Here is a 9616-nt window from a genome sequence, read left to right as displayed (position 1 = left end):
TACACCAAATGATAAATTTTGTTCTTAAGGTCTCGAGACATATTCTTACTGTCTTGAGACTAAACGATACAATGGTAAAAAATGAACATTTCAATGCTTCCAAACTTATACAAAACACAATTAAACCTATCTAAACTTACACCAAACTTAAACACATATATATAATACAAAGACCTCACATTATCATTATTCACTGATAAACCTTACAGTTTTTATCTCTTACAATTAGGTCCCTTTAACACATGATTAACTAAATCACTCAACACAATTTCAAGCTTAAATCAATACTTCTTAGAAAACAAGACGAATTTAAGTCATGTGTTAAGAAAAACCCTAAAAATTGTTTACTTTTTTTCTCCAAGTTGTTTGCTTCTTATATTTGTTTTGCTCAGCAGTGATGCCAACCTCCTGGCTAGTTATTGCCTGCCTTTTTCCTCCTATCAACACTTTCTTTCTTTCTTCTTCTTATTCACTACACACGTCTTCTCTCTTTTCAATTTGCAGATCTATTTTGTAGGTATCTTTGTTGTCTTCACAAGTTGTGATGGAGAGATGACTCTTAATTTGTTTCTCTTTTGTGAGTATTTTAGAGTAATAAATTATTTCACGTGTCGATTTGGACCTATATTGTCTTAAGTTTTATATGTTTTTTGTTTTTTTTCCATTGCTTAATAAGTTTTCAGTGTTAAAAGTTTTTATCTGCTCTTGTAGCATGTTTTTTAGTCTTGCTTATGCATGTAATATTAGTTTTACAAGTGATTTTAGGGATGAATCTGTTGTCGTCCTCTCCACTTTGGTGAATGGTCAATTCTTTTGTCGGTTTTTGTTCGCCACTTTGGACCATTCGAGGCTGATTTCCTTATAGTATTAAGTGCTTACAATCACTCCAAATATGACGTGCTTAAGTTGTGACAAAACCAATTGTTAATGTGTTATAATATTTTATTGATGCTGAGGCTAAAACTTTTGTTGGGTTGGTGAAGCTTGACCTTCACCATCTACGACGAGTGCTTACTATTTTTTTTCTCTAAATTATATGATTCCATTCATTGAATGAATTAATGAATTTACTTTAAAAAAAATAATACTTTTTATTTACCATAATTTTATCTAATATCAAACATAGGATAGATTTAAACTCTAAACATCCCAAAATCCCTAAAACTTCCTACAAATAGAGATGGAATTAAAACTTCATTAATCAATAATCCTAAAACATGGGTCTTAGAAGAGGATATGTTTCTTTCTCTCTCCTATTTACCTTTAATTTAATTAAAATAACTAATACAAATCAATCATCCTTATCATCCCAACTAAAGTTTAATGGCAATTAATGGTTTAAACCATATCAACCCACTAAGTCATGTAAAACAATGGTTTAATTGCTAGCATAACCCTAGGTTAATTTCCACTTTAGGCCTTGCTAAATTCTAAATTGATTTCCACTCATTTTGGTCACCTTACAAATTAGTATTTGTACTATTATTAACAATTTAAAATTTGATCCTACAATTCCACACTTCACACATACTTATTCAGTTCTAATATCCGATTAACTCGATTTAAGAAATTCAGTCTCAAACCGAATTTTTTCGACACCAATAAAAATCAAGTCGTTACATCATATATCGATCTTAAATTAAGTTGCAAATAAACATGTTGTTCAAACATATCTAAAATTAAATTACAAATATTAATATTAATAATATCATATTTTGTTAATTGTTAAAATAAAGTTTATGATAATTTAAGAAAATCATTTATTTAAAAAATATACATGTATTAAATCAACTTCCAGGGGCGAAGCCAGGAAATTTGTTTAGAGGGGCGAAATTAAATTATAATTTTATGATAGTAAAAATGTAATTTCTAAAGAATTAAATCAAAATTTTATCCCCTACTAGCCCCTAGATTTACCACTGTCAAATTCTGAGTAAACATTTGAACTCTTGTATTTGGTCTATTGGTCATAAATGTTCACCCCACAACCCACGTTTTTTGTAATAAAATTGCGATGTGTTTATGACAATGATTTACTTTTATAAACGTTGCATGAACTGTAAAAAAAAAAATTAATCATTTAAAAAATATGTAGTTTTTTTTGGTCCAAATATTAAAACGACTTGTGAGTAATTTTATGAATAAACTTTTTATAATAAATCATTTAGTTTATTCATCTATATTTAGCTTTAATTAAGCTCATTCTCTTAGGTTTCTATCATTATCTACTATTTTGGGTATTGTGCTTCCACGCTTCAATCTTGAAAAAATCATTTATAAATAAAATAAAGCAGTTTGCAACAAATTAGATATACACTTGCAAGTATATTTATGGATCAAATCATATAAAATTAAATTAAAATTAAAATTAATTTTTAAATAATATTTTATTATTTAAATAAAATTTTTAATCTTTAACATTTTATCTTTGATAATCATATGCGAAGCTTCAATCAATTCACGAGCCTACGAATTAATCCCTTTAAATATATTGTTTTTTAAAAATAAAAACAAAAAAAAGTAGTTTTCCTTTACATATAAATATATAATACATTTTTCAATTAAAATAAATATATAATATTTTAAATATATAAAAACAAAAAATATCAGTTCTATCACAATTAGACCTGTTCATGGGCCGAGTTACCTGTCTAGGTCTCCGCCCGAAATTTGAGAGAGTTTAGGTAAAAATATTTGGCCTGGAAATGGGATTAGACAAAAAAATTAGGCCCGTTTAAGATATGGACAGACCTGATCCGTTTTTAAGTTTATAATATTTTATATTATGTTAGTTTTATATATTATGTAATTTATAACACAGTGAAAAATAAACTTATACTAAATATATAATACTACACTAATGTAAATATTAAAATAATGTTAAGAAGACTATATAAAAAAATTTCAAAATAAAATTATTAAAATAAAAATAAATGCTTTTGAAAATATTATTAAAATATAATATGGGTGGGCCTAAAATGGGCTTAGGTTAGTATTTTGTAAAAATAGATGGGTTTGGATAAAATTTTAAGCCCATATTTCGAGCTAGACCAAACTTGGACAAATATAAAATATGTTAATTTTATACTTAGACTTGATCCAAATCCAGCCCGACCTAACCCATTAACACCTGTAACCACCGCCAAACCATTAAAAAACAAAGGCAAAACTTTTATATATAGTAATAGATATAATTTAAGAAATTTCTTCTTGAATTTTGAATTTATATAGAGATGAAGTTAAGAATTTTGTTTAAGAAACGTCGAAATAAAATTTTAATATTTTGAGAGGTTAAAATTAATAAAGTTGTGTTAAAAAAAATAATTTTTTAGAGAGTTGAAAGATATAGTTTTTTTTTATTTAATTAAAAGTTAAAAAGATTTAAATTGTTTGTTTTAATTTATAAGAAGACCAAAGCTTCTACTTGCCTCTAATTATACTCGTAAGTTTATAAGTAAGTGTTCATGGGTTGAGTAATTTGTTTTGTGCCGAGTTTTATTATTTAAAAATAATATTTATATCTTTTATAATCAAATAAATATATTATTTTTATCAATAAAATAAACCATTTCAATAGAGCAAACATAAACACGGATAACATAATTTTGCGATTGTTGCTTGATTTAAATGGATATAGGAAATACATACAAAAAAAAAGGCACATGGTAATTTTTTAATTCTATTTGTGAAGTTATAAAAATGCATTATCAATGTACCAAATATTAACTCGTATTATATATATCGATAGCCTTCATTCAAACCAATCAATAGAAGGATTGAATTGAATAAATTTAATTAATTAACTAATTAAACTCAAACTAACTAATCATATAAATTTCATAATATAAAACTTGAAGTTAAACACTTCGTCATATTAAATTATTGGATTTAATATTTATTAATAATAAATACGAACCATTATAATTTTAATACATAATTATAAAATATGATCTGACTGATAAATTAAAATATATTTGGATCTAAATTAAAAAAATTGAGGTTTGATAAAATTATAAATAAATAAAAAGAGTGAAAGTTAAAAAATTGTTAATGAGGATTAAACTAAATTACTAATTTTTTTGGAGAGGCAAAAAAAAAATTTCCATTAATCAAAGGGTTAGAGGCTAGGGGGGCTATGGTCTCCCCAAAGTTTAAAATTTTTGTAATTTAGTCTTTTGTAGATATACTATAGTCGTCTCAAAAATATAAGTAGGCCCCTCAAGGTTTAAGATTTTTGTAATTTCTTAAAAATATTACTTCTTTTGGATCGCTTGTTTTTTATTTTTAAATCAATTTCCATGTTGGAATATATTGTTTATATATTTAAATTGATTGTCGTGTTGCAATACTTTTTATGAATTGACTGTTACGGTGAAATACTGTTTCTTCTTCTTTTGAATCGATTGTTTATATATTTAAGTCGATTGTTACGTAGCATGTCTAATTTTAGCTTACCTCCAAGATTAACATCCTGACTCCGCCACTGCTTAAATTAGATATAACTAATTATTACTGACGGTTAAAATAACAAATTTCTCATTTAATCAATGGAGTCAAAGTCCTATCCTTGTGCTATTGGCTTCGTTATGGAAGGTGGATTTTATACTAAAATAAATTTGAAGATAATTCAAACATGATTTACGTGGATGAAACTCTGAAAATCTCAAAATTTCGAGGGTCTCAATCGTATCTAAATTACGAACTCATTTGTATTTTTTTCTAAAAAGGATAAATATACAGTTTAGCCAATGAATTTAATTTTAATATTCAAATTGATACTTCTAAACTTGACTTCCGTCACACATTAATTTTAATCCATTTTTATAATTTCATTAAAATTGAATGATATAGACCAATCAAATTTAGACACGCAACAATAACGGAAACACATGCCGTGTCATCAATCAATGTACCTATCATGTACAACAACTGGATTAATCAACCTCATTCCATTTTAACAATTTTTTTTAAAATAAACTCAAATTAAATAAAAAGTGCACTTAGCCACCCTTAAAGAGATTACACATTAACTTGTCAGATTTAGGGCCTTAAATTCCTTTACTCTATGCTCCGAATTAAATAAATAAAAAGAGAAGCCAAACCCTAAACCCTAAGTAGAATGCTGCTAATTAAATATGGTGACGACCGCTTAATTACGTTACCTCATATATAGGAAGGAGAGGGAGGGTTAATTTTTTTTCGAAAAATTTTCAATATTCAATAATTTCGACTAAATTTATAATCGAGCCGGATTTAATGCCTAAATAGGGACAAAAACTTGTAAGATTCAGATCCGAAACTTTATTTAAGAGAGATTGAAAACTCAATCAACAAAGGTAAGTATTAATTCACACTGTAATTTTTTTTGAGATTTTTCGATATCCAATTTTCACATTGAATTCTATTAAATCTAAAATTAAGTTGAATCAAATTACTAACAGCGTGTTTGGTTCGCTGTAATGGGTATGCGATTACCCATCTATTCCGCGCGCCTCACCTAATCCGGCGTTTGGTTCGCTGTATGCCTATTACAGGTGTATTACATTACCGGCTTATTCCCCAAAATCTCTGCTTTTGTATTCCCTTCCCAAAACGACGATTAGCTATTACGGACGTCTTCCCAATTTCTATGCCCTGTTTTACCCTCCCAGTCTTCTTCAACCAGCGCTGAAAACTCGACTCTTTCCAGCTCCTTCTCTGAACAAGTCTTTAACAACCATTTCCCCATTTCCCGTTTCCCCTCTTCCCCAAATCAGAATCCCTAACCCTTGCCCGACTTTGAACAAGTCTTTAATTTGTTTTTTTGTTATGTTGTTTAACTTTGTTAGTTCTTTGGTGCCAGAGCTGAAAACCCGAATCAAGAAGTACTTTGAAAGGTATGAAGAGGCACTCCCTTCAGTTCTTGAGGCCATTTTGCGGAGAAAGTTGGCTGGGAAGCATGAGGAGACCGATGATGAATTAATGGATGAATTGGAGGTGCAACCACGAGTCGATGTGGATGATGAAGAGTTCGAGTCAAATTTTACTAATTTGTACTCGACTGGTGATGAAGAGGACATGCTTCGCTGGGACAAACTCCTCTCAGGTTTTTATTGATTTTAATATCATATATGTTCTTTTCTATGTGAGGATTTCTGGTTCTATTATACTGGATTGCTTTACTTTCTATCGTGGACCTGTAAATCTCTGCCAATTCTAGCTTATCATTTGCAATACTGATGGATGTTTAGATTACCAATCTATTTTCTTGTGAAATGATCGAATGCAATATTTTCAGGGTGTCTTTGTGTAGTGAAATGAGTGGTAGACTTGGTAAACTTGCATGTGTTACAAAATTGAATCTAGAGATCCGTTTCCCAGTCTTGACTTGAGCAACTTACTGCCAATCTTCCTCCAAAGTAGTTTCCTAATCAATTTGGCTTTATGTTTAATAATGAGAGTTTGCTATTGGTTTTTCTTGTTAGAGATCTGTGTGTTTGTTATAGTTGGTTATAGGTAAAATGTAGGGACGAATTGAAAGAGAGTAGAATGAGTGTGCTTGAGGTTATTATTGTTGGATTGAGAGAAAACTAATAGCTGACAAGGTCTATGAATCTTATGGTACAAAGGCAATGTGTTTGGCTTCAGCATATATGGAGTATATAACTGGGCTTCATTTTGACTGTCCTTATGGTAATTGATATTTGCTTTGATTGCAGGATGATTCCTTGCAAAGACTAAGCATGGAGTGGCAGCTTTCTTTGGTGTGAATTAAAGGCTTATGAGGGGATTCTTGCACCATATGACAAGACAAGAGAATGGTTATTCCTGATGCTCTCAAGTTTTGCAGTAGTTGGTTTCTTTTGTGGAATTTAGAATTTCGTTTTCTTACTTGCTTCTGTGGATAGTTAGTCATGCTCAATGTTTTTAAAATTGGTGGAGAAAATAGCATTAGCCTGGAGTAAATATGAAATATAACATTGAACGCTTTTATGTAGTTTATTTTCAAGTTTTGTTTTTGGCTGTTCGTAATTCTGAATTCTCTTCACGAACATTGGTGTTGCCTTGGATATTATATAAGTTTCTATTTCTGATTGTTGGTATGCTCGACTATGAAATGGTTCCTATTAGCACAAAGGAGTGCATAATGAATTAGACTTCCTTCCTGTCATTTAAACTAAATATTCTTTATTGCTTACTAACTGAGCATGTTGTTTTCTAATTATGCCGTTTTCAAGGTATTCATTTTTATTTTCTTTCATTCCTGGAAAACCCCTTTTCTCTCCTTTGCTTCTTCTTACCAAGATTCGGCAATATATATCAGTTTGAGGGCTCATAAGGTTTCTGCAATTAAGCTGTAGGTTAAGGGGTTGGACTGGTACTTGTGGTTTGCGATTGCGGTTGCTTTTAGTGCCCAAACAAATTCAATCCTTGACATGCTGGTTCTTGTGACTTGTGGTTTACTTTTAGTGCCAAAACAAATTTAATCCTTGACATGCTGGTAGTTGTGGCTTGCGGTTGCTTTTAGTGCCAAAACATAGCAACTTTTCTGTAATTGATTATGTGTTCAATGTCACACATTTTGAAGCTTCATTTTCTTTGATTATTTTGAACTTCAATTTCATATGCTTATTTCAGATGTATGGTTGCCAAGTTAATGGCTTTGTTTTCCTTGTACAAGATCCAGCCAAGTTAATGTTTAATATTTTTTAAATTTGTCTAATTCTTTTTCATTGCTTTTTCTCCTTAAATTGTTTTATTTATAAATTTATTATTCTAATAAATAAATGTCATGTTAAAAAATGAGAAAATAGATATTCATTTATTTATAAATATTTTATAATTTTGTATGTATTTTATCGAAAATAAATGTTTAAATTTTTTAGTTTTTTAATTTTTATTTTTGAATTTTAAGAATAAAGGTTAAATTGATATAATATGTAAAATTGAAGGTTAAGTTTATTGAATAATTTTTTAAAGTTAGGACCAGATTAATAGAATTTGTAAGTATTGTAGTATTATATATTATGATTTCAGTAAATTAATATAAGAATATTAATTATTAAGAATTTTATTAAATTATATATTTTAATTAAAATATATTTAATAATAATTATGTTAATTTATATTTTACAGTATCATATATTATGATTTCAGTAAATTAATATAAGAATATTAATTATTAAGAATTTTATTAAATTATATATTTTAATTAAAATATATTTAATAATAATTATGTTTAAATATGATTAAATTATTTATTATTGATAATAATAATCTTATTATAATTTAAATAACAATAACAATAATCATTTACCAAAATAAATTTATGCTAAGGGTATTCTAGTCATTTTAGTTTTTTCCATTATGCTATTACACCTCTATTCCATTCAACCAAACACAAGATTACTATTACGCCTCTATTCCATTACATTCAACCAAACAGTGGATTAGCTATTACACCTCTAATCCAATACACCTCTAATCCCAATACACCTCTAATCCAATACACCTCTAATCCAATACAGCGAACCAAACGTGCCCTAAATGGTAGGAAAAATCTTCTGGCAGTATTTTTATTTTAATTCACAAGACTTAAATCGATAACATTATTTAAGAAGAGACGTTGAACTCTTTATCACTGAATCTAATAATGTGTTAATATAATTTTTTTTTAAATTTTTTCATATTCAGTAATTATATCAAATTCAAACTAAATCCGTTGTTGAACCGAATCTAACTCTTAAAAAGGGACAAAACTCTTCCACAATACTTAAAATTAAGAACCTTGCTTAGTAGATGTTGAGATATTTACAACTCAACCCAATAAAATGTGAGTATTAATTAATATTATTTTTATGAAATTTTCCGATATTTAATAATTACATTGGATCCAATTAAAAATGAAATTGAATCGAACTAAACCCTTAAACGAGAGTAAAGCTCTTCTAATAATGTTGTTTTTAATCCACAATACACAAATCGGAAACCATAAAAGGTTGTATCAATTAATAATTGTTAAAACATGTTATAAGTTTTTGTACTTCTCTCAAATTTAGAATTTAGCCTCTGTGCTTTAATTATTAGGAATTCAATCCTTCTACTTTTCAGATTTTAAAATTTAAGTCCAATTGTTAACACTATTAAATTATTTTGTTAAATTCGGGTTCATTACAACGTTACTTTTTAGTTACATGACTGCTAAATGAGTATTTTTTTTGTCTATTTTAAAATGTCACACCAACAAATTTAATGAATTTTTTTTAACGGTGTTAACAATTGGACTTAATTTTAAAATCTAAAAAGTAGAACTAAATTCTTAAAAATAAAAATATAAAGACTAAACTTCGAATTTTAAAAGGTACAGAAACTGATGATATATTTTAACCATTAATAATTCCTTCGAGATTCTTTTATATTCGTTAATCACATTAAAATCGATTAAATCTAGAATTACCCTAAACAAGGGCAAAACTATTCTAGCATCCTACCCCATACCAATTCACAATTAATATAATTTCTCTTTTGAAAAAATTATACTAGTAGTCACGCAATTATTAGTAATTTTTTTTTAGTTATTAAATTATGAAAAGTTACAAAATAGTCACTCAGTTATTCAATTTTTTCCTTTTTAGTC

The sequence above is a fragment of the Gossypium hirsutum genome, chromosome A08 (genome assembly GCF_007990345.1).
Source record: "Gossypium hirsutum isolate 1008001.06 chromosome A08, Gossypium_hirsutum_v2.1, whole genome shotgun sequence".
NCBI lineage: Eukaryota > Viridiplantae > Streptophyta > Magnoliopsida > Malvales > Malvaceae > Gossypium > Gossypium hirsutum.
This window is presented reverse-complemented; position numbering follows the sequence as displayed.